At 39.4% G+C, this 10,247-nt stretch overlaps 1 pseudogene; it reads right to left on the minus strand.

The window, feature by feature from the left end:
- Nucleotides 1-1,023: 1,023 nt before the first annotated feature.
- LOC143400709 (protein mago nashi homolog pseudogene) lies at nucleotides 1,024-1,465 on the minus strand (annotated as a pseudogene).
- Between the last annotated feature and the right edge of the window lie 8,782 nt (nucleotides 1,466-10,247).

The following is a 10,247-nucleotide window of genomic DNA, read 5'->3' on the forward strand; positions in this document are numbered from 1 at the left end:
GGAGCGAGCTGGGTGTGGAGGCGCACACCTGTAATCTCAGTGGCTTGGCAGGCTGAGGCAGGAGGATCACAAGTTCAAAGCCAGCCTCAGCAATTTAGCCAGGCCCTAAAGAATTTAGTGAGACCCCTGTCTCTAAATAAAAATAAAAAAAGGGCTGGGGATGGGGGGTGTGGTTCAGTGGTTAAATATCCCTGGATTCAATCCTCAGTATCTCCCCACAAAAAAATGGGAAGAGAGAGATAACAGGTAAAATTTCCAAACAGGCTAGTTTCAATTGGCATGATAATAAAGTTCTCTTTACTATAATCCATACCAAAAAAAAAAAAGAAGTAATTTGATATAATCTGCTGTTAACCAATCAATAATTTGACTGTTGGTCTTTTTTTTTTTTTTTTTTTTTTTTTTTTGAGAGAGAGAGAGAGAGAGAGAGAGAGAGAATTTTTTTTTTTAAATATTTATTTTTTAGTTCTCGGTGGACACAACATCTTTATTTTATTTTTATGTGGTGCTGAGGATCGAACCCAGCGCCCTGCGCATGCCAGGCGAGCATGCTACCGCTTGAGCCACATCCCCAGCCCGAGAATTTTTTTAATATTTATTTTTTGGTTTTCGGCAGACACAACATCTTTGTTTGTATGTGGTACTGAGGATCGAACTTGGGCTGCACGCCTGCCAGGCGAGCGCACGACCACTTGAGCCACATCCCCAGCCTGACTGTTGTTCTTACAAGGAAAGTAAGTTTAAAAATTTTCAATAAATTTATTAAATATAATCTTTTAAAAAAATTTTTTTAGTTGTCAATGGATCTTTACTTTTTATTTATTTATATATGGTACTGAGAATCAAACCCGGTGCCTCACACATGCTAGGCAAGTGCTCTACCACTGAGCTACAGCCCCAGCCCTAAAGATAATCTTTTATAGTTTATAAAAAAATATTGTCCTGATATACACAAAAATTTCCTGATAGTGCTAATTAAAAATAACTACTCCCACCCCCCTCATGTCCATACCAATATCTGATCTAGATTGGTTTAATTTTAAAGTATAATCCAATTAGACTGAAGATCAAACAGGAAGTCCTGGACATGATAATAAAATACTTGTAAACCTCCTGGATCCTTGGATTAATTGACTTCAATAAGGGAACTGATTTTCGATGTTGTGCAAGAAATGTGTTCATCTCCAATCATGGTTTCACGCTCCTGCTGGCCTACGGGGTCAGGAGAGGCCACGAAGCATCATCCTTATTGATAATTTCAACATCATCAATTCACTCCCCAGTTCCTCCGTCGCACTTCCATGTACCTAAGCCTCTTTTCTGATCATGACATCAGTTTTATAACAGCTCTTGTTGGCATATTCAATTTCCCATCCCTTCAGGTCAGACACTCAATCTCCAGGAACTCGTGGCTGAACTTGCCTTTGTGATCTGTGAAGTAACACCAATCAAAGTTACTCTCCATGACTCCTGAGAGGTAACCAAGACCAAATTGTAGGAGCCAACCACATTACTGTGGTCTGCAGCTGATACAAGGAAAGAAACAGAAATGATCAATCTATCTTCCGTTCTTTGTTTCTGTTTTCTTCAGCCTTTGTCTGTCTATAGGCCAACTTCTTCTGGTCAGCCGAGAGAAACACTTCTTCTATTTTATGAAATGAAGTATTGCCCAATTCTAGAACAGCAAATAAAGTCAATTAAGATCTTTAACTAAATGGTTATAATTTTATCTCTAGACACATTTGGCCTTTTTTCTTTTTCTTTTTTTATGGTGACAAGGATTGAACCCCGGGGCCCTTAATCACTGAGCCACATCCCCAGCCCTTTTTATTTTTCATTTTGAGACAGGGTCTTGCTAATTTGCTTAAAGCTTCACTAAATTGCGGAGGCTGGCCTCAAACTTGTGATCCTCCTGCTTCAGCCTCCCGAGCCTGAGGAATTATAGGTGTGTGCCACAGCACCCAGCTCTTTTTTCTTTGGGAACTAAAAAATGGGGGTAAAATTCACATTGTGTAACATTCAACATTTTAAAGTGTACAATTCAGTGGTTTTTCATATGTACACAAGATTGTGCACCCATCACTACTAATTCTAGAACTATTTAATTTTCATCACACAAAACAAGAAACCCTGGGGGATGAGGTTGTAGCTCAGTGGTAGAGCACTTGCCTAGCATGTGTGAGGCACTGGGTTCGATCTTCAGTGCCAGCGCACGCACGTGCGCATACGTGCACACACACACACACACACAAATAAATAAAATACAGGTATTATGTACATCTACAACTAAAAAACAAACAAACAAACAAAAAACCCTGTACTCATTGTAGTCACTGTACATTTCCTCATTTTCTCAGCCCCTGTCAATCAAAAACCAACTTTCTATCTATAGATTTGCCTCTTCTGGCCATTCATACAGATGGAATCTACAACATGTGGTCTTTCAGGGTTGGCCTCTTGGATTAGTATAAAACACTTCATATTGTTGTTGTAGTTATTTTTAATTCCCATGACTCAAATAGCTTAAGAACCAAATGAGCCAGGGGTGGTGGCACATGCCTGTAATCCCAGCAGCTGGGGAGGCTGAGGCCGGAGGATTGCAAGTTAGAATCTAGTCTCATCAACTTAGTGGGACCCTGTCTCAAAATAAAAAATAAAATGGTCTGGAGATTTGGCTTAGTAGTTAAGTGGTACTGGGTTCAATCCCTGGCACCGCCCCCCCCCAAAAAAAAAATAATCAAATGACATAATAGATTTGGAGTCTGTTTGTAATGAAGAAATTATTACAGAAAAGTAAGGATTGATGATCACTAAGCCATATCCCCAGCCCTTTTCTTTTTTTTTTTGGTACCAGGCATTGAACTCAGGAGCACTTAACCACTGAGCCACATCCCCAGCACTCTTTTATATTTTATTTAGAAACAGGGTCTTGCTAAGTTGCTTAGGGTCTCCCTAAATTACTGAGGCTGACCTCAAACTTGTGATCCTCCTCCCTCAGTCTCCTGAGTCTATGGGATTATAGGAATGCCCCACCACACCTGCTCATCCTTAGAACTTCACAGAAGGAAAATATAATTCAGAAATACTATAGGACTCCAAATATTCTTCTATTATTCAAAAATAAATCATCCATTTGGGAAAGGCGCAGTTGATTTTTCTCCTAAAGCTTTTTACTTTTGGTAAAAAGCTTTATTCTTCATGGTACCTGCCACTTCTCTGTCCTTCTCCCATAGGCCCAGGCATCCACAGTGGCCTTTGCCCCACCTCAGACACATGAGAAACCATTAACAGATGGTTCTGGAGACAGATGTTACTTTTGATTTCAGAGTCTTAATATTACTCTTATGTAATATGACAAGACGCTTGAAGTCATTTTTTTCATTTCATATGTGTGGGTTATGACTCCTTGGGAATTTGCCCTTTCAAATGGTCCTGCCCAAATGCAGGTAATAATTTAACAACATGGAAAAGCCTTGGGACCATTAGCTCACATTCCAAGTGAAAAATCCTCTTCTCTTTACTCACAGAACTTTGTATTGCTTTCTAGAGAATTTCTTGAAGACTCAAGGTCTCAAAAGAGTCTTCTTACCATTTCCGGTCTGATTTATCCTTCTCATCTCAAGTCATGGGTAACTTAACCTTTACTGTATTGTTTCCACCATGTGGCAATGGAGTGGTCTCCCGTTCTGGGCTGGGCTCCCTGGATTTTGGTCAAGTGGTTTGTGGGGTAGGAAATTTAAGTATTTCCTAACAGAAATAAAAGTGGGTTAGGAAGAAATGTTGAACTGCCTTTTCATTGACCTGTGTGATACTAGTAGGCTACCTTCTTATTTTAAAATATCCTTGAAATGTTTCAAGAGGCAGTAATTAGGGTGTGGTCATTAGATATGTGACATTGGACAAGTTTCTAATCTCCATAACTTAGATCAGACTATCTGAGCAATTTGGGAGACTGAGGCAGAATTATCACAAGTTTGAGGCCAGCCTCAGCAATTTAGCAAGACCCTGTCTCAAAATATAAATAAATAGGGCTGGAAATTAACTGAGTGGTAGAGTGCCCCTGAGTTCCATCCCTGATGCTGGGGAATAAAAAATAAAAAAGATCAAACTGTCCCCCAAATCACCCATATATGTGACATTGGGCAAGTTTCTACATTTTTTTTTAAATATCTGTATAATGGAAATAATATGAGTAAACTAATTAACACAAGAGCTCAGCTACTTGGGAGGTGAAAGCAGGAGGATGGCAAGTTCAAGGCCAGCCTGGACAATTTAGTGAGGCCCTGTATAAAAGAGTTGAAGATGTAGCTTAGTGGTAGAAATCCCCTGGGTTCAATCCCTAGTACCTCAAAAACAACTAGCAATTAAACCCGGGAGGGAGAAAGGAAACCTTTGGAGTTGTGGGATGTCTATGACCCTGCATGTGGGATAGTATCCAAGCATTTGCAATTGTTCAAACTCATCAGATTAAATACATTGTATAGGTGCAATTTTTTGAATATCTCAATTGTACTTCAATAAAGCCTTTAAGAATAACATCCTCCTGTGGGAACCCTTCTGCTCCACTACTCCTTCAACTTCATGATATGAAAATCTACCCATGTTGCCACCTGGAGGGGATCAGTCTACTTAATTGCCGTAGGTGTCGCATTAATGACTATCTCACAATTTATTGATTCATAACTATAACATTTTTATTTATCCTGTTGGATATTTAGTTTGCTTCCATGTTTTTGCTTTGACAAGCATTGTTGCAATGAGTGTGTGTGTGTGTGTGTGTGTGTGTGTGTGTGAAATTGGTGGGTTGGAGGGGGAAATGTCTCTTCAACTTTCCTAGATATCGCCAAATCATAGCTGTGCCAAGTGATTGTCCCAATTTCCTCTCTTGCAGTAGAGTGTGAGCAGTCCTCTGAACTCTACACTCCCAGCAACTCTCATTAGCCTTTCAGTTTGTCTATCTATGTGAAATCAGCATCAATGGTTATTTTGAACAAATGGACTCTCTCAAAGGTCTTCAGTGAACAAGTGGACCATCTCTGGAGATGTTGTTGCCACCCCACTATGTGTTGGACATCATGCCCCATGCTAACTTTGACTTTTTAAAAAATTTTTTGTAGTTTTGGGGACTGAACTCAGGGGAGTTCCTCTACCACTGAGCTACATCCCTAACCCTTTTTTATTTTTACTTTTTTTTTTTTTTTTTTGGAGACACGATCTCACTAATTTGCCAAGGTTGGCTTGAACTTACCATTCTCCTGCCTTAGCCTCCTGAGGAACTGGGATTATAGGTGTACGCCACTTTGTGCTGAGTTCCTACAAACTTTAGAAAGTAGGAGACAAGATTTAGAAGGGGTGATTTATCTGGCTTCACGTGGCTGGTAGCTGACAGTGAGACAGAAGGGGAAAGGGCAAATGTCCTTGTAGGCCTCAGCTTATAGCCTGACAATAGACTCCAGGAGGCAGAGTATGTACCACCCTGGAGCAGTGTCAGCTTTGCATCATTGAGGTCAGGGTGTCCTGTTTGTGTTTTCTCAAACAGCCCAGCAACTGATCTTTAGCACAGGGCAAATGCTGGGGTTGAATATTATTAACATTCCCACTCCTGCAGGTAACCAATGAAACAAACTCCCCTCTTTCGTTCAGGAAGCCAGCTTGATGTCTTTTTTTTTTTTTTTTGAGTTGTAGATAGACAGAATGCCTTTATTTTATGTGATGTTAAGGATTGACCCAGTGCCTCACTGGTGCTAGGCAAACGCTCTGCCACTGAGCTACAGCCCCAGCCCCTCTGATGTCTTCTTGTTGAAGCTGTGTCTTCCTTCCTACGGGGAAATCCCAATAAAAGCCTTGCTTATGTGTTTGTTGGCCTGACTTTATTTGGTTTCCATTGCCACCAGGTCAAAAGATTTCAGTGTTGGGCCTCAGTGGGGCTGGGATTTGATATGAACTCAAGTTTGACTTCAAGGTCCCTATATTGCCCATTGGAGAGTTACATGCATATTCTCTAGGAATGGTATCAAGTCAACACTCAGCAGTGATGTTGAATATCTAGTAGAATGCCATCCGAAAATGAACACTATATAGAGAGAATGTGGCTAGATACCATTTAAAAAAAAAATCTTAAAGTAGCCAGATATGGTGGTACATGCCCGTATCCCAGGAACTAGGGAGGCCAAGGAAGGAGAATGACAAAATCAAGGCCAGCCTCAGCAATTTCATGAGACCCTGTCTGAAAAATAAAAATTAAAAGGGCTGGGATATAGCTCAATGTCAAAGTGCCCTGGGGTGTGGGGGGGCAGTCAATTCCCAGTACAAACAGATATGAAAACTTAAAGTAGTATATGATATGAATCATAGAAGATTTTTTTCCCCCTGTTATGGTGCTGATGACACATGCTAGCCTTACCTCTAAGCCACACCTCTAGCCTTTGTAAATTTTATTTTGAAATAGGGTCTTACTAAATTTATCAGGCTGGCCTCAAACTTTCAATCCTTCTGCCTCCTGAGTAGCTGGGGTTATAAACATGTGGCACTGCACCCTGCTCACAGAAGATTTTTAAAATAAATCATAAAAGGGGCTGGGGATATGGCTCAAGCGGTAGCACACTTGCCTGGTATGCGCGGGGTGCTGGGTTCGATCCTTAGCACCACATAAAAAAATAAATAAAAAATAAAGATGTTGTGTCCATCAAAAACTAAAAAATAAATATTAAAAATTCTCTGTCTCTCTCTTTAAAAAAATAAAAATAAATATAAATCATAATATTGTGTTCATCTACAAATGAAAAAATATTTTAAAATAAAATAGAGAGCTTTAATATAAATTGAGAGAAATATCGGCTACAATGATAGACCCAACCTGATCTTTTCTTTAAAATTGGTTGCCATCTCGCCACAAAGCCATGAAAAGATAATTTCGGCTTTACTATAAATTACTTCAAATTCTGAACCTGCTTAGAATGCCTGCCTGTGCCTTGAACTCACCCATGCCTGGCTCTCTGACCAGATAGCAGCCCTCTCTGAAACTTTAGTGACGCCTCACAAATCTTGGCCTTCCCTGGCCAGACGACGACCCTCTCTGAGGCTCGACCTTCATAAATTCTGATGCTGGGGCCAGCAAAAATGTTCTGCTTGTCAGAGTTCTGTTATCTGTAACCCCCCTTTGTGTAACTTTCTGGGCTATAAAACTGGGCTGCAGGAAAGCTGCGGGGCTGTCTTGTTCCTGCGGTTTGGGGTGGGAAGGCAGCCCGGCCGGTCGAAATAATAAGCTTGCTTTAATGTGATTTTAATTGGAGTCAGTGGTCTTTTCTTACATCCTGGTCAAACAACAATTCCATGATCACATGTGACCCAACATTATAACTGTTAACCTTAAACCAATGCAGTGGTGTATGCCTGTAATCCGAGCAGTTCAGGAGGCTGAGGCAGGAGAATAGCAAATTCAACTGGAGTCTGCTCATTAAATTCGAAAAGAAACCCCAGATTAAGAAGAAAAAGCATACACATTTTATTTGAGATATATGTGTGTGTGTGTGTGTGTGTGTGTGTATTTTTTTTTTTTTTTTTTTGGTGGTGGTTCTGGGGATTGAAACTCTGAGCTACATACCCAGCCCCTTTATTTATTTATTTATTATTTTGAGACAGGGTCTTGCTAAGTTTCCTAGGCTGGCTTTGAACTTATGATCTTTCTGTCTCAGCTACCCAAGTTGCTGGGGTTCCAGGCAGGAGCCACCACATTTGGATGATGTTAATATTTTTTCCTATGAATTCCCATGTGTTATGTAAAGAAGAAAAAAAGAATCCAGAATTCAGGCCTTATATATCCTTTTAACAAAAAGGAATAAATTTGTGGAAAAGTGACTAGATAAAGGAAAAGAGGCTTAGGCTTGCAGGGGTGGTAAATGGGGCAGACCAACGGAAATGTTATTGTAGTGAGGTTTGCTTGTGCAGACTCAGTGTCAACTCCTGGTCTATAGCAATGACTTCTCTTTAGTGATAAGAATAGATCTGTCCAGTGCCAGAAAGGCACCTTTGTCATAGGAAACCTAAGCTCTGTTTTTAGGGGGAAGGCTTTCTGCATCTGTTCAGTTGCCTTGAGGTCAAAATAATCAATATGGGAAAGTACGATATTATGGGGAAGCATGCTCTGATTTCCTTCAGTAGTCATCTTAGAGCCCGAAGTGACAATAGCATGATGGGCATTTACTAATCATGAGACATTTCCAAACACCAGTTTTGGTAACTGTTGTGCATATGTTAATGCTTGTCTTTTTAAAAAATTTGAGATAACACTCACATACCATAAAATTTACCCCCTTAAAATGCACAATTCAAACTGTCTTTTTAGATGAGGAGTGGAGAACTGAAATTTTCTTTTGGGTACATGAAAGTTACAAAGCTCAATGTCAGTTTAAAGTCTGGCAGTATGTTAATATGGGAAAGCGTGGGTAGGATGTATAGATAAAAGAACATCTTGTGTCATTTGATAGTATTGAAGCTGGTGACGTACCCACGGCAGTTCATTATACTATTCAGTCTACTCTTTCATATCTTTGAAATTTCCCGTAGTAAAAAGTAAAAAACAAGCTTAAAAAAATGGCCTAGCTTTACGCTTTAATGACAGATGTTTGTATATTTAGGCATGCAGTAAATGTGAGTCTCTGATGTGAAAATGAAGACTTAATAATATACGATCTTTACAAGACATTTTCTAGTTGGCAAAACATTTTCACATTTTATTTCACAAACACTCTCGAAGGTAGACAGGAGAGACATTACCATCCTAATTTCAGAGGGAAAAAAAAGAGAAGTTCAAAGCAAATAGATCTAGCGCTTTAATGCAATCTTCTGATATGGGACTCAGCTTCCTTTTTTTTTTCAAAATGGATTCAGTACCATTGCTTTCTTTCTGATTATAAATATAATCAGGAATATGTTTCAAAGCACTTTAGAGCCAGATGTAGTGGCACACACCTGGAATTCAGCTACTCAGGAGGCTGAGACTCCTCACTTTAGCTTAGGGGTTTGAGGTCAACAATTTGGGTATATAGTGAGACACTATGTATGAAAAGGAAAGAAACAACACAAAGTAGAAAAATGAATATTCCCTTTAACATCACCATCAGAGATAGGCACTGTTAACATTTTGTATTTTATCCTTCCAAATTTTGTTTTGAATTTTTAAAAATGAAATATGATGATGTTTTATACTTGTCTCCCCCCTCCCCGCCCTCTTTTGTATTGGGGATTTGAGCACATCCCCAGCCCTTTTAATTTTTTTTTTTTTTTTTTTTTTTGAGATAGGGTCATGGGATCTTTGTGAATTGCTGAGGCTGACCTCAAACTTGTGATCCTCCTGTCTCAGCCTCCTGAGCTGCTAGGATCATAGGCATGTGCCACTGCTCCCAGCTCTTTATTTCTCTTGAACAATTTTGTGTTTTAAATATGTTTCCTTGTTGATAAACTCAGATTTGCGTCTATTGTATGGCACTATCGTAACTTACTTAGCTTAATCTCCTTGTTACATGTTTAGGTGTTTCCAATTTTTTGCTTTTATGATCAATGGCAAAATAAACATTCCTGTATCTTAATTTACTCATTAAATTATTTCCTTGGGATGCCTAACAATGGAAAATCTAGGTCAAAGGATTTTGATTCATACTGCTGTTAATTTTGGAAATGTGTGGACTTAACATTTTCAACCGTCTGCGGTTATTCTTTTCCTTCACTAATTCATAGTGGCTTCTTGTGAGACAGATGTAATGCAAACATGCCAGTGAAAATATAATTTGTTAATCTTTAATCAAGTTGAACTATTGAGCAAACCATCAATAAACAACTAACTATGTTTGTTTGAAGTAATGATCTTCAAACTTTAGCAAGCATAAAAATTACCTGGTGATCCCTGGAATCTATCCCAGATATACTTGATAGACCCAACCTGATCTTTTCTTAAAATTGGGAGCCATCTTGCCACAAAGCCATGAAAAGATAATTTTGGCTTTACTATAAATTACTGCAAATTCTGAACCTGCTTGGAATGCCTGCCCGTGCCTTGAACTCACCCATGCCTGGCTCTCTGACCAGATAGCAGCCCTCTCTGAAACTTAGTGACACCTCATAAATATTGGCCTTCCCTGGCCAGACAACGACCCTCTCTGAGACTCTAATGGTCCTCATAAATTCTGATGTTGGGGCCAGCAAAAAAATGTAAACTACCATTAATGTGATGCTTGTCAGAGTTCTGTTAC

The sequence above is a fragment of the Callospermophilus lateralis genome, chromosome 6, assembly GCF_048772815.1.
Source record: "Callospermophilus lateralis isolate mCalLat2 chromosome 6, mCalLat2.hap1, whole genome shotgun sequence".
Classification (NCBI taxonomy): Eukaryota; Metazoa; Chordata; class Mammalia; order Rodentia; family Sciuridae; genus Callospermophilus; species Callospermophilus lateralis.